The sequence below is a fragment of the Pinus tabuliformis genome, chromosome 5_1 (assembly GCF_031772625.1).
Source record: "Pinus tabuliformis cultivar Carrire ecotype Pingquan chromosome 5_1, CPIR1, whole genome shotgun sequence".
Taxonomy (NCBI): domain Eukaryota; kingdom Viridiplantae; phylum Streptophyta; class Pinopsida; order Pinales; family Pinaceae; genus Pinus; species Pinus tabuliformis.
This window is the reverse complement of record NC_142305.1, coordinates 707,699,914-707,722,774: the sequence shown is the minus strand read 5'-3', so window position 1 is coordinate 707,722,774 and position 22,861 is coordinate 707,699,914. Positions and strand designations below refer to the sequence as shown.

The 22,861-nt window shown below is 38.8% G+C and overlaps 1 long non-coding RNA gene across 7 annotated transcripts in view; it reads left to right on the top strand.

The window, feature by feature from the left end:
• The first annotated feature begins 14,420 nt into the window (after positions 1-14,420).
• LOC149166888 (uncharacterized) overlaps positions 14,421-22,861 on the top strand; it is a 127,514-nt gene continuing 119,073 nt past the window's right edge. For 2 of the 7 annotated variants that reach the window (XR_016260900.1, XR_016260897.1), the window contains exons 1-2: positions 14,424-14,902; positions 15,068-15,129. This is a non-coding gene — a long non-coding RNA (uncharacterized LOC149166888). Of the gene's footprint in view, positions 14,903-15,067; positions 15,130-22,861 lie in introns of all 7 variants that reach the window. The other 5 variants (XR_016260895.1, XR_016260898.1, XR_016260896.1 and 2 more) reach the window with 5 other exon arrangements.

Below are 22,861 nucleotides of genomic sequence, written 5' to 3'. Positions count from 1 at the left end.
TTTTTATTGAGCTTAAACACTGGGGGAAACATTTGCTCATGACTTATGTTTATTTTTTAACGAGCTTAAACTATGTGCTAAAACTGCTCGATTAATCCAGTCGTATAATAAGAATGTATCATATATGAAAACGACAATTTTTTAGAGTTTTTCCCCACATCCTTTCTTTATGCAAGTTAGGAAACGACCAATCCAAAAAAACAGATAAATGATCGCTCTTTGCTTGCACGCCAAAAGGTTTGCATGCCCCCAGGTATAAAACAGAGTTTCAAGGTCACCTTTCAAACCTCCAACAAAACATTTGTTTTATCAGGAAAGGTCTACCTCTTTCAGGTTACCAAAGATTGTTCTATTCACACCGCAAACAAAACACTTCTTCGGCGATGTCTACCGAAATAGACAAAGGTGAGACAATTCACTCACATAACTTTGACGAGAGAATCTTATTCCAGTCTAACCCCCTCTTCCAATCACGGGCGGGAGTACAGTCCAGTCATATATCTCTCGCGGAAACCAACCCTATACCCGAAGTTTTCCTGCCGAAGCAGACCAGGATGCATGCCCCCTTGGTTTCAGTCATGTCCCCCAAATCACTCGCGCTCATCAGGTGGACAGACTGGAGATTGATGAGACATTCCTTGTGTGAAAAGACTATTCGGGGTTGGTATATGACTATTTGCTATGCGTGATCCGGGAAATGAAAGCTGGTCTACGAGCTTGACCACTCTTCCTTCGTGCGGAAAACACATTACTCTAAAGAGTGATGAGACAATCGCTCCCATGCAATAAATATAGTCTTGTCCGAGGAGTAGATTATAATCCAGGGGTCCTTGGACTACCATTACGTTCATTTGAACGGTTTTCCTTCTCAATGTTATGGGCACATTGGGAAGGATCCCTAACGGTCGACTGGTTCCTTTGTCAAATTCTGTTAGATTTCTCATCTCAGGCAAAAGCGATGGCGAACCAAGCGCTTTCCAAGCAGTCGAGGAAAGGATACTCAAAGAAGCCCCTTCATCTATGATGGTACCAGCCATAACCATTCTATATATTTGAGCAATAATTCAGAATGGTACACTAGCCGGTAAACGGGGTCTGCCTAGTTGATTCCAGTCGAAGGAAACAACTAGGTTGCTTGGAGGTGGGACCGAATAGACGGTCGGATACAACTCTGACGAACTTCCTTCCTACGGTAAAGGAATGGGTAAATTGCCCCCATGTTCATCGGAGTCTGTGCTTACGAAAAGAATTTGGACGGTGTCATCCTTATTCTCTTCTGTGACTGTATCATTTGAAGATAGAACCTCTGAAGGCAAGACCGGGTCAACTGCCGCCTAGACCTTTTAACTTTCGTCTGGTATGGGTTCAGATGGTTTATCTTCAATGATAGATGCTTCAGCCGACCACCTTGGCGGGTCAGCCGGCTTTTCAACTAGTGACGGACTCGGTAAGAGTTTTTTATATCCAGGAGGAAGTCGTAACGGTGAAACCGGACGATCGTCCAAAACTCTTTTAGCCTCGTCTAAGAAGGGACAACGATGGACGGCATGATCACCTTCGCACAGTTTACAAGGAAATCTATATTTTCCTTTTTGTCCTGGGGCTTCACTTTCACTAGTCGACGGTGTGTTTTCAACATGATCAGCAGAGGTTGATGACACCAGGTTGTGCAAACGAGGAGACCAGTCCCTTAAGATCCGAGGGATACAGGGACAATCTCGATGATAGTGGTCTCCTTTGTAAATGACACATGGCGATTTAGGCCTGGTCGGTGCAGTGTGTGGATTTTCGCTAGACGATGCTCGGTTGCCCCCTTTCGCTTTTGGCTCCTTCTTCTTCTTCTCTTTCTTCTTCTTTTCCTTCTTCTTCTCAGGTACTTGATTTTTGGCTTTACCAACCCCATCAAGCGAAGAGAAAGAAGGAGAGGAAGAATTGGAGGAAGTAGAAGGTTGGTGGGTAACTCTGGATTCGTCTAGTTGCTGACTCGATTGTTCAGGAATTACGGTGTTCTGAACGACAGAGGTTGAGAAGAGCCATACCGGCAAGCCGATTGTCAATCCTGGAAGCGACAATGTGGCCATATGGGGTGCACCAACATCTCCCCAAAAGGAGAAGGGACTAGGATTTCCTCCAAGGGGAATTCCTTGGTTGGTGGATTCCATTTTCTCAACCTAAGATCAACGTAGGAAAGGGTGATGATTATTCCGTTTAAAATAAATTTTAGACGCTTTGACACAACTTGTTTTTTCAATTTTTAAGAGTCGAGAAAAAAAAAAAGATGACTCTAGTCGCCTTCGATTTTTAATGAGCCTGAAGTGGCAAGTGCTCAGATGGACCTTTTCCATTAAGGAGTCTGAAAAGGAACGAAAGGGACTGCTCTGGAAATCTAGGTAGAGGGATTACCAAACCAATCGCAAAACTACAGAATACTTTTTACGGTACGGCAGTCAATCTTCCCGAATGCTGTGTTCAGTGCATTTCGATCGATAGGGCGGCAGACACGGCTTCCTATGGATAAAGGATTAAGCCTATGGTGGTCTCCCAAAATATACTCGACGGTACGTGGGAGCACAAGTCCGTACTAGCACTTATTGTATCAAAGTGGAGGAATCGCCCAACCATCAGTGAGAACAACAGTTACCAGGCTTTACGACGCCAGAATACGTCTCTAGCTTAGACTTCTAGATGTTGTGCGTTAGGTTCCAAAGCGTTGTTAGATTCATTAAATTTATTTTATAGTTGATCTTGCTTAAGAAATTTGCCTTTCAGGTTCACCGCGAGATGTAGATGTATAATTCCTAAAATGCAATCTAAGATGATAAACAGTCTTTTATCTTCTTTGTGCAATGAAAATCCTAGCTATTAAGGAAAGAGAGACAGTATTCTTTCACAAAGAGCAAAGAGCACACTTTAAATGCACTGTCCTAAATCAAACCAATCAAACAGTCTAAATGCAAATGCACATGCATGTATTTGTTTTCGGCTTTCTTAGTATGTGAATGGTAAAAGGAAAGCTAATGCACAAATCTGAATTACTTTTCAAGCGACAATTATTAACAAGTTTCTTTTCAAAATCAAAAATGGAGACAGTCACAACATTTTACGATTTGGAAATGAATACTTGCTTTTGACACTAGAAAAACTACAAATTCAGACCAAATACAATAGTAACAGGATAATCGACTATCAATAGCAACCAAACTCTTTCCTATGACTGAAAACGACACTTGCGACACTTTCAAATCAAAGGACGACAGTACGATTACGTTACTTTTTGCAAAGGAGAACTGAAAATGACTCAACAAATACACAAAAACGTTTACAATTCTTTTGCACAAAGGAGGCGAAATAACAGCAAGGAAAAGGGGTTTCAAACAGAGATATACTGATTACAGGCAGCAAAATTCATGAATAGAACTGAAAAGAATGAATCACAGAAACCAAAACTGAACAATGCCTAGTCTGATCAGCGCACCTGTAACACAGGGAATTTGAAATGCAGCGCACCTACTACACTCGGGAAGTGCGCTGAATTTCAGATTCACAGAACAGTACCTGCGCTGGGCCAGAGACGAGACTTTGCTTGGGTTCCGGGTCACAGTTTGCAGTTCAGTTCATGGGTTTTGGCCGAGCAAATGGTAATCAGTGATACAACAATCAGGGGTAGATCTAAGGAGGTTTTAAGAGCTACCACGAGGGCAATTAGAGAGTTTGTGAATCAATTATTTAAGTCATAAACAAATCCTGGAGATTGACTAAAGCAGCATTTATCTACTTTGCATTTGCATAGCAAATGCAGTTCGAAAGCTACCTGGCTCGACTTCAGGCTCCATCTGTAAGTTTATAAAATAAACAACAGGGAAGGTAAAAAAACAAACTAATTCGTCCCCAGCGGAGTCGCCATTTTGTTACAGGGAAAAGTGTCTACACAGAACTGCTTATCCCACTAAGGTGTGGTAGCTACTTTAGAAACAAACAAAGTAAAGCTACTTTCGTTTTTCCTTTATGAAATATAGATGAGAGAAGAACAAAGAAGACCAACCTCTGTCTTGCGCTAATCTCCTAGTTCGATTCCTCTCTCTCTTGATAGCCTTTCGCTACTTGCTCCCTTGTACGCCCAGCTTCACAGAGTACCTGTAGGATCACAGTAGCATGACACTATACAAGAACATGGATCTATAATCATAAACAATCTAGGATCAGATGTAAATTGACCATACAAATGCATAAAACATAAATGACACAAGAGTATGGAGGAAAACTTGAATAGCTTTTATTGATAAACAAGAAAGAGCCAAGGGAGTTACAACCAGTTGTTCTGACCCAGCATCATCCTCTCGGCAAGTAAGCCTTTCTTCACCTCGTACAAAGCTTAGATCACCCAACACTTATGATGTTGTCTCAAGAAACCAACAACAATTCCTTACGATATGCAAAATTCCAGCCTCTGGATCTCTGGGATGAGGGATCCATATATAGATATCTGTAAGGGAGATGAGTCAGCTTGTGATTTGATTAGTGTCTCCCCTCTGATAGTTCTTGCTTCCACATGGAGATTGATGATCTCTTACTCATCCTTGGTCGAATTCAGAGAGGCAAGTGTCACAGGAGAAGTTTCTGGAAGATTCCATGCATCTCCACCTCACAAAATGACATTCTCATTTGTCACTTCTCGCCCATCGCACCCCATAGAAGGGCTTTTTGAAATGCAACACACCCACACAGTGTATTTAGGTGAGATGCAACGCACTTTGCCTATGGAGCAGCTGAAATGATCATGTTTTGACCAGTTCTGAGCAGTTTTTCATGGAGAACTTCTGGGAGAAGCTGTAATCAGTTGACCTTGTTCCTTTAGGGGTTAGAACAACACTTTTAGGGACTTAGGAGCCCTTGGTTTATGGACATTTTATGCTTGGGGTTGCAGTGCCCAAAAATGTCTATAACACCAAGAAACCAGCAGCATTTCCTTACAAGATACAAAATTCCAGCCCTTGGATCTCTGGGATGAGGGATCCATATATAGATGTTTGCAAGGGGGGTGAGTTAGCTTTTGAGATTTGATTAGTGTCCTCTCTCTGATAGTTCTTGATTCCACTTGGAGATTGATGATCTCTTACTCATCGCTGGGCGAATGCAGAGAGGCAAGTGTCACAGGAGAAGTTTCTAGAAGATTCCATGATCCTCCACCTTGCAGATTGACCCTTCCATTTGTCCACTCTCGCCCATCACACCCCATAGAAGGGCTTCTCAAGATGCATCGCACCTACTGTGTGTATTTAGGTGGGATGCAACGCACTTTGACCATGGAGCAGGTGAGATGGGCCAGTTTTGACCAGTTCTGAGCAGTTTTTCATGGAGAACTTCTGGGAGAAGATGTAATAAGTTGACCTTGTTCTTTTAGAGGTTGGAACAACACTTTTAGGGACTTAAGAACCCTTGGTTTATGGACATTTATGATTGGGGTTGCAGTGCCCAAAAAATGTCTATAACACTACCCAGACTCACCGACAGGCAACTGAAAGTGAATGTGAATGCGAATGCATGGTGATACTGAGTGTAATCATAAGTGAATGATCATGCATGCAAATGGTGAATGACAGATTCAGAAAATGGAACAACATGCATGTGGGTGAGGCGAGTCGCCGAATCGACGACCGTTCATGAAAAACAGTTTCATGCATGCGACAACAGTGAGATGTTAACGAAAAATGAAACGGTGCTATTACAAGCTAGTATGTATCAGAGTTATAGCAAGCGCTCACTGAAATCAAGCAGACAACATTCATACGAAGCGAAACACAAAAAGTGCCAAAAATGCAACACAAGACATGGAAAGCGGGCTTACCCCAAAACAACTGAGCTGAATGTGCCGACGGCTCCTAGATGTGATGTGGGATGTCAGAGCTGCAAGGTTGATGTTAGGAATGAGCTCTGTAGCGTCCGGTTCATGAGTTTTGATAAAATTGAAGATGTGACGTGCATGCCACAAATCTAGGAAGAGAAATAATTGGTGGGAGGTTTCTGAGATGATCCTTGCATGTAACCTCCAGTTGATAAAAGTAGATCCCTGAATCAAGTGATTCCTTTGCATGCTGCCTTGGGAGAAGTAGCCCATGCATGAAAATCAATTTTGCTTAGTCCGAGAGGGAACTGGTCAACTCAATTGCACATGCAAGAGGATGCTCAGCTGCTGGGAGAAAATGTGCATTTCTAGAAGGGAGCTGGATTGGCTGCCTAGGAGATTTGCACAATTTCTGGGCAAAGCGATTGACTATTGTCCAAGATTGCGCAATTCCTGGGCTGAGCAGCCCTGCTGGGAGGAATTGCGAAATTTTCTAAATGAAGCCTGACTGGCAGAATTGCGCAATTCTAGAGCCCAACAGGCTTCCACATAGAATTGTGTAATTTCTGGAGGGAAGGTTGGTTGCCCTCCAAAATTTCACAATTTATTGAGGGAGCTGCTCAGTCTGTAGCTGGACCAAGTCCGAAGGAACAACTTGTGAGGGGAATGCAACATGCTCTGATGGACAGGATGCCATTCTACAAGAAAATCAATGAAGCTTGTGTACTTGATGAAGCAAGAGATGCTGCTGTGAAAGGTTGGTAGGGAGCCTCCAAAACAAAGCTAAGGGAAAATTTTGGAGGGTGTTTGTAGCGGCTACAACATATTGATAATAAATGGAAATATTTCTCTTCTGTTAAAGGGATAATATAAAAATAGGGAGAAATTATTCAGACTACTAGGTAGTATAGTATTCTATAGAAGGAAGGGAGGTAGCTTGGGATTGTTGCTGCATTTCCAGTTATGTAGATATTAATGAATTAGATCTAATTACTTGATAAAAGAATCATAATTTTGTTAGGATTCCATTTTTCAACATAAAGCTCGATTACGAAACGTGACTAATCTTGTGTATTATTGTGAGAGTGTGAACATGATCACCCATATGCACAATAGAAGTGAAATTAGAAATCCAAAGGTAACAACAACGAGTATAGTTAAATTGGAAAATAGATAATAACATTGTGTGAATTACAAGAGACTAACGAATGCTACAAGGCTTATAGTCTGACAGATGCGAGGAAGGAGAGATTATAATCTGTCTTACCATGAGACATGAACAAAACTCAAGCCCTCTCCCTGCAGATTCTTATTGTATGCCGAGACCATGCATGTGAGGGAATTGGGGAATACGTAAGCTAAAGTAACATGTAGTAAATTACATAACAAGTAGATCATACATTAGGGAATAAATTTGGGAATTATTCCGAACTGGAAATTGGACATGATTTGCAGCCTATTCATTACAAAATACAAGATAATTGGCTAGCCTCAAAGAACACAGTAAAACACGCGTAAATGAAATAAATAAAAAATTATATATCAAACCACCCTGAGATTATATATATATATATATATATATATATATATCAAAACAAGTGAGTTCTCTATGCTAACAGTTATAACCACAGGGTGATGAATTTAAATACCAAGTCTACATGTAGGAGAGACATTACAATTACAATCATAGGAATAAGAACAAAGTGCAAATGGAGTGACATATATCTATAAGAGCAGATTGAAAGTACCCAGATTCATATAGTTAAATCGCATACTGGTTAAGCAAATAAAATTGACAAGTAGAAAACAATTAATGAAAAATGGATCTCACGAAGGAGCCTTGAAATACCAATATCATTAACGGGAGTGAAACAAAAGGAAACCAGTCACGATATTCAATAGCATTTCCCATATGAAACTGATCATACAGTACTTAAAAGGGAAAATCATATTGTGGATAGAGGCTTTATGCCCAAATTAGTAGAGTTAAAAATAAAATAAGCGATTTTACAGAGAAATCTGAGGAATTCTAAAAAAAATACCAAATGTTCGTGTACAGAAATTAGTTCTGGAGGAACTACAATTAGCTAGTAGTATTCCAGATTCATGTAATTCTCTTCCCGGATGCCACCATAAGCCATAAGGGAGGTAATCCCCTCCCAACCGGTAGTGAAAGAGTAGAGCTCTAGACACAAAGTAAGTGGGTATCTCAGTGAAGATACTATGAACCCAGTTGCTAATTGTTCGAAGGAGTCTGGCCTACGAAAGGCTATAATTAAAAGATTCAGACTCCATGAATAAACCTGTATGGTCATGAAAGCACTAGCATGAGCAGAGGGGGGCCGAGGGATAGCACAAGGCCGGAGCTACAAAAAATACCTCAAATGTATACCAAAAAAAAAAAAAAAAAACCTTACCATAGGACTAGAGCAATAAACCACTAGTGCACAAGACTAGAAATTTTCCACACATAGACTTAGAGCGTAGGTAGGGAGGACAAACCATGGCAGGAAACTGGCGAGGACTATAAGCACCCTAGCCAAGGGATTTGGGGGAATAAGCAGTTCTACAAGTAAACAATTATCAAAACCCAGTAAACATAGAAGCAATTACTAACCCTCCCAGCTTAGAGAATAAGAAAACCAATAGCAGGGAAACTGCCAATGGCATTACCATAGAACCTGAAAACGGAAGAAACCTAGAAATAATGCAAAAGACCAATGTAGCAAATTACAGAGAGGCCCTTAAAACGTAGTACACATATGGCTCAAAGGACCCGTTAACAACATATGTTCTGGCGATGTACATACTATATCAGAATAGAGAACTAAACATGAGTCTCTCACGCGGCATGAATTATGAATACCATACCTGTAAACTGAAGGAACCCCTAAATGAAACCTGAGCATCGTTTCGCTGCCATCACCTGGTAGATTCCACTCTCTTGTGACAGAAAAATGGTATTAAAACAAAAATTAGCAAGCAAATATATTAACTTCAGATTCGTAAGACAAAGGTAGGTGAAAACTGTGTGCAGAGCCGGGAGTTATGGACCTGAGGATTGTTGCAACGACGGTGACAACCGAAAGTATCCTTTAACACTATAAGTGCTCAAATAATTTTGACTTTGCCATGAGGACCACCTGCAAAGGTAAACCAAATGGAGTCAAAGTAGAACCCGGTAACAAATTTTAACTAAAAGATGTAATTCTAGCAAGGGATATACGAGATTATCAAACTGTGGGATGCAGTGGGGGACTCCATCGGAATGCATCCATAAATCCAAAGACCCTGATGGAAACACAGTGAAACCCTTGCATCGATGAGAGGAGAAGTTGCCACAACTAAACAACAAAATAAGGAGCGGGTAGGGTTAGGTCGCAACATAAACAGAGGCACATGAATCTGAGCCATTGATGCTTGACATCACATCTCGACCGTCCATGACCCATCACTCTGACCACAACCATGTGCACCCATGTGATTCTGTACACGTGGCAAGAACTCACTAAACCACGAAGCTCTCGAGATGATGTGCTGATAAGGGAAGTGATGGGAGGTTAAGATCTTAGTCCAAAGATGTTATAAAAATATAATGAAATGATATTTTAAGGTCCACGAGACTAAAAATAGTCTTTGAGACCATTAGTTCCCTGTTTTTGGCTTTTTTCAATTCAATCCTTTTCCAATTCAAATTGATGATGAGCTGGCCCAACCTTCCAACAATCGTCTCACTAAAAAGACAATGCCAAGAAACTGATGTTAACATGTTCTCATAACTTTCTCTGATGTCTTTGAATGCATCACATTCCAAAATGAAATGCTTTTCCGATTCCACAGCCCCAGATGTGCAAAATGTACACACCCGTTCTTCCCAAGCTTCTTTAGGCCTTTTCCACTGCCCTATTTCACACCAAAGTTGATGTGAGTTGGTCCTTAATTTAGCAATAAGAACCTTTTCCCTCCACGAAATGCTATCTCCAATGAACTCTTTTTGTTGTACATCACACGTAGGGTTGAATTCTTCAATGTGATATTTCTTCTTTCTACCCAACTCTTTTCCCCATACCTTTTTACGAAACTTCTCCATAACAAAATCCTTTAGCTCCTTGCTATTTGTGGGACAGACATTAAGGTAGATATTCCATTTTTGCATCCATGTGTAGTTTTGTTTCATCCATGTTTTCTTTCTTTCACTCATGCCTTCATTGAAGATAACATTAGGCCATCTACCTACTCTCATTTGCTCAATTATTTTTAGATATATTATGAGCCGCACCATAGCAATTTCTTCAATGGGAGTTGCTCCTGTTTCACTCAACATTATCTCATAAGGTATTGAACTTTTTATTTTGAACTTGCTCATGATCAAGCATTTTTGGATTTTCTCAATTTGTTTCCATTTTGAGATGGGACTGCTGCTAGCCCACAATTCACACCCATATAGCATCAGTGGAAAAACTAGGAGTCCAAAAATCACTTTAACCATTTTCCAATCCCATAACTCTGCCTCTCTACGTCTGTTTTGAAGAGAATATAATGCTTTCCACCCTCCTAATTTTTTTTTCTTTCTACAGTCCTCCCAATTGAGTTTGTTGTTGAAATCAATCCCAAGGTACTTATACTCATTTACTTCTTCAAGAATGTTGTCTTCAAAGAAGGAAGTATGCTGGCTCTGCTTCCTTTTATTAGAGAAAATCATTATTTTGGTCTTGCTAGTATTGACTTGCATCCCCACTGCTCTACAAAAATGCTCAAGGGCATATAAGTGCATTTCCAATCCACGGGCTGATTTAGAAATCAATACAATATCATCAACATATAAAATAAGCTTTATCACAAACTCTCCCAACCAAACACCATCACCACCTTGCAGATTTAGCGACTCTTCCAATTTATCAATATATAGACCAAAAATAGTAGGGGATAGAGGGCAACCTTGCTTGACTCCAATGTCACTTCTAAAGCTTTCTGAAATACCTGCTAAGGTTCTAATTTTGACTTTCACTTCTTCATAAAGTCTATGGACAACGACTCTATAATGCACAGGAATTTCAAGTTCTTCCATTCTACGCCACAACTTATCCCTAGGGACTGTGTCAAATGCTTTTTTGAAGTCAACAAAGCAGCAAAATATGTCTTCTTTGTCCTCCCAAACCTTTTCAACAATGTGTCTCAACATTATACCATGATCCATTGTAGAATGTTTCGGCCTAAAACTTGCTTGTCCTCTTGCCCTCTTTTCTTTTACTTCTGCCCACTTACTAATTCTCTCTTCTACCATACCGCCGAAAAGCTTTGCAAACAAAGGATTAATCATAATTTTTCTATAGTTGGATGGATTATTAATGTCTCCACTTTTAAAAAGGGGTATTGCTAGGCTAGTTATCATGTCTTTTCAAAATCCTTGTTGAATGATGTTGTTGAATATTTCCATGATGTGCGGTGCGAGAGCGTTCATTCCCCATTTTAGATACTCTGCTTGAAGTTCAACCAAGTCCTTTTCCTTTCATGTTTTCAGCTTCTTAATTCCATTTTCCACCTCTTGTAACGTAAAGAGCTTTGAATTTGTGTTGATCCTGGGGGGGGGGGGCTTCGCTTTAGATTCTTTCTCATACAGTTGCCTTGCATATTCAAACCATTGATTGGCTGTAATATTATTTTCAATTTGCTTCTTCCTTCGTTGTAGTTCCTACAAGAAAAGCTTTGGATTATTCTTGCTTAAATATATTAACTCTTCTCTTCTTCTTTGCATGAACTCATCTTTTTTCCTTTTTAGTATCTGCATATATAACTTTACATTCATCTTCTCCTTTCTTGTCTTTTTCAAGGTTCTCCTTGTCATTTTGCATTCTTCGTTAAACCAAGCATTTACAGGAAAACAATTTGATTATGATTTCCTATTTTTTGCTCTTTTGCACTTCTCAAGTGCACTTTGAATTATATTTGTTAACTCATGACTGTTGAAGCTTTTGAAACCAGTTTTCTCCTTCCGAATTAACCTCTCTAACATTGTCCTGAAGATAGTACAATTTTCTTGTGTTAGAAGAATTTTGTCCCTTAATACTGATTGTTGATAGCATTGGGTTTTCCTCCTATGTTGCCTTTCTCCTAACCATGATAACCTTATATAAATTGGGTTATGGTCTGATTTTAAGTCCCAAATATGCTCTCCAATACTAACTTTGTCTATCTTTTCTATCAAGCTTTGTGAACACATCACATAGTCAGTGACACTTGCCCCATTGTATGTGTTGCAAGTGAAGTTCCTAGACCTTTTCTATCTATCTAGACAATTGCAAATAATTAAGTTGAAAGCCCCACACAGTGTAAGCAACTCCTCTCCAAAATGATTGTTAACTTTCTCATCTTCTGAACACCTCACCCATTGGGGATTCTCCTCTTCAATGAACCAAATAGGATTGTTATCCTGTTTGCAACAAAGAATGCCAGCTTGATTATTTGATGTTCTAGCATTGAAATCTCCCACTAAAAGAACTTCTCCCAGTTGAGAGTACACGACAATATCTTGTTTTAAAGCTGCATACAGATCCTTGTTGTCAAGCCCCTTATTTTTGTAAGTTTTTGAGACTTGAGGGGCAAAATATCATGCTGCAATTTTTATGTGATTCTCATTCTGATATTTTCAACCATAAATATTGTTTATTTGCATCTTCTTTAATTAACTGAATGTGATGATCTTATTTTTCTTTCACTAAAACTAGTATTCCCTGATACCCTTTGCCATTTTCTGCTACCTTGTTCCAAACTGCCAACTTCAAATAACAGTCAAACACAGGAGTTTTGCAACCATCATGCTCAGTAGTTTTCGTGAGACAAATTATGTCTCTACCTTTCGCAATAGGACCTAACCCAGGTCCCCTCCTCCAAGGATAACCACTACAATTCCAAAAAACTAAACTTAGGTAGACCTGGGTAGGATTTGACTACTATGCAGTTTGGCACATAAGACTCAAATTTGAGTCTTCACCCCTTTTCGTCCATGTTTCTCTTGTTGGTTTTGTCCCTATTATTGAATTCTCTGTTTTTTCTTTACTGTCAAATTGCTGCCCTATTTTGCTTGGAGGCCCAAACACTGCAATAGCGACTTTACCATTGTACAACCATACCCTTTTCCCTTCATTTATTGTTGTTCTAATTTTCTCCACTTCATCCCTTCTCTCCTCTTGTTGTTTTTTGGTTAAATCTTCATTGAGGAAGAAGTGTGAGCCTTTCAAGAGTTTCTTTTTGCCAAAAAGCTGGTGTTTGTTTTGTACGCTTGCCATGGTGACTTTTATGGGTCGAGGTCTCTCTTCGCATATCCTCCCAATCCTCCTTGCTTGACAAATTTGCCCTTTCCAATGTAGTTTCTCTTTCAGAAAGTCTCTTGTCAAATTGAGAGTACTTTCATTCTTCCCATTATCTCTTATTCCCCTGATACTAAAGTTTGTTTGCCTGTCCTGTATTTCTTTGTGTTCTATTTCCTGTGCTCTACGAGCACTTGCATCTTCTTCTTCCTCTGTCCTTTTGTAACCAATGGCGTCTTCAGCTCTAGCTTTGATTTATTTTGGACTATCTTTCCCATTGTTCCTTTTTGCCTTCTCTTTGGAAATGTCTGTTTGCTGAGATACTTGTGTATCTACATGAGTTTGTTTAGAAATGATCACATCCATGCTTGTTGTTATTAATTCTTTCATGCTTTGCCATTCTTGTTTTCCTGTCTCTAGAGCCTCTTCTAACATTGTTACCTGTTCTTTTAAAATTCTATTACTTTCCATTAGTTATCGGTTTGAAATTGTGATTTTGTAGTCTCTTTCCTGTTCTTTGGCTTCCAAAATCTCTAGCCTTGTCATGGCCTTCATCAATTCTTAGACATATAAGATCTGATGACCAAATAAAAAATGTAAATATAAAACTATAAATGATTAATTCTTCTTTATTTTTGTTTCTCTTATTTATTTTCTTTCCCTCCATAATGCAAATTATATTTATGAGATAGACCAAGGTTGGTAAGCGCCCAAGTGTGTCCTTCATGATGTTTCCCTGCCCATTGTATTGGTTTATATTAAGTCAAAAGAAAGAGGAAAATGCAAGAGAAAGGGTATAAGTGCGGAGGGTAGTGAACATTAGGTGTTAGGGAAAAATTGCAAGGGGAGATGGGATTAGATGCAGACTTCGAGGATAAATAGTGGTTGTTAGGAATCAAGTCTTTAAATATCGAAAGACGGGGTACGTTACAATAAAAATCATGCCTACAAACATTACGTTGCAAGTTACTCTGTAAAAACACTGCAGTACATGGGTTGGGAGATGTGCACACTGCACATGACGGGCCATGTGGTCTGAGCCGTAAAACGCGGCCGTCTACAATTGTGAAAGTACGGCGCCGGCGGTAAACCGGGGCTGTCATTAAAGGCAGTTATGCCATACGGTGTTGGATATAGGATAAAGATTTCCTAAAACTGGAGGTTGTTTTCAACCGCTAACCTATTTTTAGGTTTCATAACAAAGAAAACCTTCGCTAAAATAACCACACGGTTGCTAAACAGATTTCAACAAAAAGTCTCAACGGGAAATAGAGTGAAAGTCCTTTTCTGGAAATTGAAAAGGACGATTCTGCCATAGTTATCGACACATGTCCGTTCGTATCCTCTTATGCTCTCACAATCGGCGCCTTCTGTCCGTCCGTTAGAGAAGACTGGTCTCCTGTGCGCGACATGGCAGGACAACTCATTCTTGGATTTTGCTGGAACGGTATTGCTGAGCTGACCGACGCAGGGTTTAACCAAAGCTACTTGTTGAGGTTTTCCTGAACTCGGCCGCCATGAATTTTTGGGAAAGGTGTGGAAAACCGCTGTTGAACAGAAAATGCAGGTGATCAGGGCTGGAAAGTTGTAATTGGTGGAAATTAAGGGGCCGTGAGCACAAAAAGAGGATTAAACCCCAGGTGAATGCTGCTTTCATGTCATCGATTGGAATGTGCAACAGAAGCCGTGCTACTGGTTATGCAGATTTTTTCTATGGAAGGGCGTCATCAGTGTACTTAGCAGCTTATCAAAGGTCCGTAAGGCATAACTTTTATGCTATTATCAGCCAACGGATTTCGCCATTCCGTGGCTTCACCTTTGATTTTCTCCGTTTCCTTTTTAAAACAAGTTGTTGGTTATACATTTCTTAATCATTGGCAAGAATGGCGACTAGCTTCAAACTTTTTGTTGTTGGCAGGTAGGGATGACGAAGAGGTCTTGCAAAATAATAAATAGAAAGGAATGTATGCTGAAGCAAAGGTAAGCAGAAAAGATTCTCTTTCAAGTGAGCGTGTCCTTCTATTCGATGTTTGTTCTGGTAATAGCTTTCCTGGATGAGTTTTTTGAGCAGATCTGCGAGTCGTCTCGTTTATAGTGCTTAATTTACACTCTCATAGTAAGATTTTTTTTGGAAAAGACCAAATTCCCAGAAATTGTGTAAAGACAACCTAGCCCTAATTTAAAATAAAATAAAATAATGATATAATATATATTTCTTGAAAAAAAGAGATTTCAAAACACCAGAGATCTCTCCCCAGGCCATTTTCATTGCTGTAATGAGCAGCACATCTCAAAACACTGTCAATGCACTGATATAAATGGATATGAATTTCTGGTTGAAGTTCTCAATGTTAAATATGTTAGTGTTGATTTTTCGAAGTTTTGGAACTCTCCAAAAATGCCCATGAAAACTTATTGGAGTTCCGGAGAGAATACTACAGCAGGGTATTTTACTAAAGCCTGGATTTTCTCCCTTTTATGAGGTTATATGGTTCGCTTCCTTGTTGCGTAAAATATATTTGTAAGAGTAATTTATTGGCAGAAATACTTCACAAGGTAATGCGTGTTTTGAGATTTATTGGCCAATATTTGGATCTGGAAAACGCAATTGTTTTGATTTTTAGAAAATGTACGTCTGTCCTATGTGGAGGTGAAGAACAGAAGCAACTATGCACTCAATCTGCAAACGATCGATTGCATCTGAAGGATCTGTGATATGTGTTCTTAGAGAATACAAGCAATTATGCACTCAGTCTGCAAAGGATCGCTTGCATTTGAGAGTATCAAGGTTTGATGTCACTACTAGAACTTGAATGTGAAAGTGTGTGAAATTCAAGGGAAAAATGCAGTAAGTGAAGCCATAAATGAAGGGGATAACGGAGAAAATTACCTCAATGCGCTTGGACGAGCAGACCTACAAAATATCTAGTGGATCCCCAATTTGGCTTAATTCAATACTTGTTCAATTCAACAGATAAAATTCAATACTCGCAGCCGCTATATCCGGACAAAATTTGGATTCCAAACACAAACTGCAAATGATAGCACTCACATTGTAACTTGCCTCTGCCTTTTATGACCCTTTTTTAATTGGAGATAGATACACTTAATTGTACTTCTAGTTAGACTCGTGAGTGGAGTCATGCATAACAACTTTATTATTGACATTAAGAAAAAACTCCACAAGTGCATGTATAAGTTTTACTAATCTCCCCTTTCATAACACAATCAACTGAATTGATGACTTTGATGACTTCATTGCCAGTTAACTAGGACTATGTGTTAATTTTTTTCAGCCCATGTTTAACCAAAGCCCATGTTCAACCAAATACATCGCATTGAATTGTATTCTTTCATAATTTTCTTTTTTGTGCACTAAGAGAATTCATTAATATTTTCTCTCATTTTTCTTTATTCTTTCATACTTGTTGTTCATTGTTTTCTGTTTTGTTCATTGTTTTCTTGCTGGATCCATTTTGTCTAGGTTCAACTACAATTTCCCATGGTATTAAAACAAATGAGAGTTAGGAAGGAGCATAAATAATTTATTTGCAGTACTAAAGATTGGAGCAATCAGAAATAATAGAGTTTCCACCGATCAGAAATAATAGAGGTTCAACCTTATGCAATTCTCACTCCATATATCAATTTCTTGGAATTATTGTTTCATGTCAAAGCATGCACAACCCAAAATAGTTTAGAGCACTTTAGAGATGTTCTTTGTGAAGCAGAATGGGATGCGAGGCCACATCCTTAAAAATGAGCTCAACTCATTAGATCCTGTTTAAATAACATTCAAGATTTCTTCACAAGGTTCAAATCCTTGTTTCTTAGTTGAAAGAATGCAAAATCGACAAATCCAGGAAAGAAAGTCAATTAATACTCTCCATATTGTCAAAATTGGGTCCAAAATATGCTATAGTTGTCTTCACTTTTCACACAATCAGGTTTGCAATAGGAGTAACATGAAAGATCCACACGCTCAATGCTTATATTGAGTCCCTAATACACGAGTAGGATAATCTCATAAATATGGGCATATCAAAAAGTTCTAAACCTCATGAACTTGTTGCACATGAAAGGGGGAGGGAAACTTGGAATCTAATAAAAAATTCAAAGGCAAATGAAAGGAAAAAGAACCAGATCAAGGAAAGGGAAGCAATCCCAAACATCATGAATTTACTAGCTCGAAGGAAAGCAGGGCAAAAGGGGAAATTAAAATGCAGCTATTGCAACGATGACTACCATTCAAATTCATTGTGCACGAAGAAGAGAATTGATCTCGTGGTGTGTATCTTCAATAGAACAATCTTGGTTACTATTCTAGAAAGTGCCAAGAGGAAGCATGGAGAAAGAGCACTTGAAACAAAGGAGAATGCACATGAACTAATTGTTATTCATTCTTCTCGTCATGCATGGATCATAGATTTCAAAGTTTCACATCACATGGAAGCCAAAAAATATGGTCTCTTATATTTAAAACCATATGCCAATCCTTCTATTCTCATGGGAGATGATTCTCTAGTAGAGGCAACTAGACAAGGCAGGGTAGATCTTGGAGGTGAAAGTTTTGAGAATATCTTGCATATTTTGAAACTTTAGTAAATCTTCTCTATGTATGAAATTACACATACAAACATGAGAACAAGAGTTGAATACAACCTAGATCTGATGAGCATATATAACATGCAAAATAACTCCAAAAGTGTAGCTGGTAAGGAAAATCACCAGTCTCGTTTGTACACTTATTTATGAATGTTTTCCTCATTTAGATTCTATTTTATTATTGATTCATGAAAATGATAAGAGTAGGAGTTGGCATGAAATATTTGGACATTTAAATTTTGGCTATATGCAACATCTTAGCAAACATGGGATGGCGAAATACCTGCCTACCATAGATTTTTCTAATGGAATTTGTGAAAGATGTGCTCTTGGAAAGCATCCATAAGAAAATTTTGGGAAGGGGCGTGCATGGAGGGTCTCCTTTCCATTGGAGCTTATTCATAGTGATCTTATGATGCCATTTCCATATCCTTCCATAAGAAAAGCCATATGTTTACTTACATTTATAGATGATTGCATGAGATACACATGGGTACTTTATCAAACTCAAATTTGAAATGTTTGAGTATCTAGAGATTTTGAAAGTGCATGCAAAGAAGCAATTTGGAAATATAATCAAGATACTCAATATAGATAATGTGGGGAATATGTGAAAAATTATTTCCAATGTTTTTGTGATGAAGAAAGCATATAATTATAACACATAGTTCCTTACAATCCACTGTAGAAGGGGGTAATTAAGTGGAAGAATATATCCTTGAAAGAGACGGGAGAGTTTTATGTTACATGCCAGGTCCCTTCCTTCCAAATTGTGGGCTAAGGTAATCAACTACACTTTGTACATACAAAACAAATCTGCTCACAAATCTCTTACATGAAAAGAAACTTTTCAAGCATGCAGTGGTGTTCAATTGGAAGTCACACATTTTTGCATTTTCGGATCTCATGCATGGGTTCACAATCCAACAGAAAAGAGGAAGACTTTGGATCCTCAAACTAGTGAGTAAATCTTTGTGGGATATCAGATTATGTAAAGGGATATAGACTCCTAGATCTCTCAACAAAGAAACTTTTCATTGAGATGAGTGTCCACTTTGAAGAAAGTCCCCTGCATGCACCTAAGGAAAAAACATGTAGAAAATATTGTGCTTCCTCCTATAACAAATCTAAAATATGATGAATCATGTCATTCATATTAGATTTCAAATATGAGTTCTAAAGTTGATTTTAGAAGGTCATGAGTATGCATGCGAGGATTTAGATTCCCGACCAATTTTTACATAGAAGTGGTGCCTTAGGAGTGATCGCTTGGGTTATCCTACAATGGTATCTCAATTCGAAGAAGCACCTTATATGGTCACAACTACAAAAATGGTTATGCACATGCATTACTACATGATTCTAGCATCCAACCCTCAAACTTATGCAGATGTCGTAGGGAATCAATTTTGGGAAGTGGCTATGGATGATGAGTACAACTCCCTTATTTAGAACCAAATGTGGGAATTGGTTCTTCTTCTTTCAAATCGTAACCTTGTCAAATGCAAGTGTGTCCAGCCAATAAAGAAAGTAACAAATGGACTTGTGAGCAGATACAATGCATGGTTCTTGGCCAAAGGCTTTCAGTGGGTCATGGCATCAGTTATGATGAAACCTTTGCTCCAATGGCCAAAATGGACTCTATGCACTTAGCTCTTTCCTTTTGCAACAACAATAAGGTGGGAGACTCACCACATGGATTTGAAGAATTCATTTCTTCACGGTTATCATAAAGAGGAATTTCACATGGAGCAACTACAAAGGCACATAAAGAATAGATTTTTAATTTTTCAACTCAAGAATTCTATGTATGGCCTCAAGAAGGCACCTAGAGAATGGTATGCTAAAATGGATTCCTATTTATTCCCTCAATATTTCGTTCTATGTAAATATGATCCAAATGTTTATATGATAAGAACGACTCACTGCTTCTTGATCAAAGTGCTCTACATAGATGATCTACTAATCATATATAGTCAGCCTCATCCATTGTTGCAATTGAAACCACTTTGCATGACAAGTTTTTCATGGAATATATGGGTTTGTTACACTTCTTCCTTGTTTTAGAAATAAATCATAATGATTTTTGGATCAAAATTGCTCAATGCAAGTATGTGAGAGATCTCCTAGTTTAGTTTCACATGACTGATTACAAGCCAACAAATATACCTCTCTTATTAGAGGTACAACTTGAGGATGTAAAAAATACACCGTTGGTTGATTTCCCCGTGTACAAACAACTTGTAGGGAGTCTCCTCCATCTCACTCAATCTTGTCCACATCTCTTATATGGAATAGGTGCAATTTTAAGATCCATGTAGGAGTTGCATGAGTTGCATTGGGAAGATACCAAGCACACACTAAGGTATGTCTAGGGAACCATTAACTATGTGATTCATTATGCAAAAGTAGGAACTTTAGATCTCATTCACCACATTGATTCAAATTGGGTTGGCAATAACATTGATTGGAAGTCCTCTTCAAAATATGTTTTAAGTTTGGGCTCCAACCCCATTCGTTAGTCCATCAAAAACAATCTGTGATTTCTTTGCCACCAACAGAGGTTGAATAAAAAGATGCAGTGAACATTGTCATTCAATCCATTTGGTTGAAGAACTTCCTCGGTGATCTTGGTATCTTATTTCATTCTTTGATTGTCATATGGTGTGACAATCAAAACACGGTAAAGTTTATAGTTTAGTGACAACGAATAAAATACATTGAAATGAGCATGCATTACATTTAGGGATTGGTAGTTGATGCGGTGATCAACTTGTAGTATTTTATTACTTCTAAACACATTGCTGACATATTCATAAAGATTTTCACTAATTGGAAGTTTCACTTTCTCCGAAACTTCCTTGGGGTGAAGGACACAATTGTTTGGCAGTTGTGTTTTGTTTTCAATATTGTATTTTGAAGGGGTGTGTTGTTCCCATGTGGTTTTCCTTCTTCCCTCTTCTTGTAGCTATTCTATGTTAATTAGACGCATTGTAAGAGCGAAACATCCTTGGGGTGAAGGACACAACTGCTTGGCGGTTGTGTTTCGTTTTCAATATTGTATTTTGAAGGGGTGTTTTGTTCCCATGTGGTTTTCCTTCTTCCCTCTTCTTATAGCTATTCTATGTTACTTAGACAAATTGTAATATGGGTGCCTTACATTCCTTCTTCCTCAAACCCATTTATTTCGTTCTCCCTAGTAGTTCTTTAGGGGGTATCAGAGATAACATATACTTAATTATACTTCAGTTAGACTAATGAGTGGATTCATGCACCACAACCTCATTATTATCACCAAGAAGATACTCCACAAGTGCGTGCATGACTACATCAAGTGGTTAAGTTTGACTACATCAACTCTTAACCAGAGTTACAATATAGACTCTTCTAGAGTATTCTACATCACAAACACGTGGCTAACCCTTTTTCCGTGAATAATGGGGGTTGACGTGACATCCTCTCCAACCAAGGTGGTGAAAATAGGAAGGTCAACTTCTGAGTGGCATAACTTTCGCATATGGACCCTGATTGACGCAATCGTTGCACCATTTGAAAGGTCTTTATGTGTAGAATAACATAAAAATGTGTGGTTCTAAAGCGATAAAGTTTTACCCCCCCAAAAATGTCGTTTGATGCCTGAAAATGCTTCTAGAAGGTTTCAAACCTCATTTTTCCACACTAGGTCCCACCAATAAAACGGTCTCGTGAGCTATTTCCTAAACTTTTTCCACTCAAATGCATTGAGATGACAATGTATTGATCCAATTTTGATCACACCTCCACATTTTGGGAGGCTTTGGTCCCCGAAATCTTCTACCGAATGAGGTGAGGAAAATTTTCCTACACCTTCTCTTTGGTGTACCATTTAGATTTTCTCGGAATTTTTCCCTTCAACCCAATCTGCCAAAGGTCACGTTGCCCTTGTCTTGTAGTTCTTGACCTCTTCTGCAAAATTAAATCTTTTGTCAACTCTGCTTGAACATCTGCTGCCAAATCCTCCACAGAAGGCGGGACCCGTTCCTCTTCCTAATCTAGCATGGAAGGCTCATAGGGTTTCAAATTCTCTACATCCAAAACTGAGTAAATGCACATATATGGTGGTAAACTGAGTCGATAGGCATAATCAACCACCTTTTCCAGTCTCTCAAGGGGACTATACCTCAGAGCCTTGATTTTCTTACCAGGCCCATATAACCTCTCCTTGTTCAACTGTAGCCATACTTTGTCTCCCACCTTGAACGAATTCTCTGTTTTATGTTGATCATGATTGGCCTTATACTTCTACTGCGATTTTTGCAGTGTCTCTTGTACCTATATATGGATCTGCTTGATCTTCTCTATAAATTTTTCAGCCCTCAAAGCATCTTCTGTAAGATCTTCCCTCACTCCTCCTTGCTGCCCATATGCATTATCCAAAGGTTAAGGTGGCAAATATCCAAAGCAAGTTTAAAATGTGGACTTTTCGATAGAAGTATGGACTTCTCAATTATAAGAATGTTTTATATATACTGTATTTTCATCCAAGGTCTTCGAATGCTTTTGGTTGTATCCCCTTTAGAAGTTGCACCATAACCCTGTTGACTATTTATGTCTGCCCATATGCATTATCCAAAGGTTAAGGTGGCAAATATCCAAAGCAAGTTTAAAATGTGGACTTTCCGATAGAAGTATGGACTTCTCAATTATAAGAATGTTTTATATATACTGTATTTTCATCCAAGGTCTTCGAATGCTTTTGGTTGTATCCCCTTTAGAAGTTGCACCATAACCCTGTTGACTATTTATGTCTGCCCATATTTCCATGGATGGAATGGTGTAGATCTATTCAACTTTGTGTCCATCTTCTCCCACAATGTAGTCTAGAATGCACTGAGAAATCTTGTATCCCTGTCTGAAATAATGCTCCATGGTATCCCAAAGTGGAGCCAGACCTGTACAAAGAACAATTTTGTTGCTTCTTGCTCGTTGATGGTCTTATTATAAGGCATGAGAACACACATCTTGTTGAAATTGTCAACTACGACGAATAGGTAGTTATGTCCCTTCTTGGTTGTTGGTAAACCTCCCACAAAGTCCATGGAAATGCTTTTCAATTACGATTAGGTAC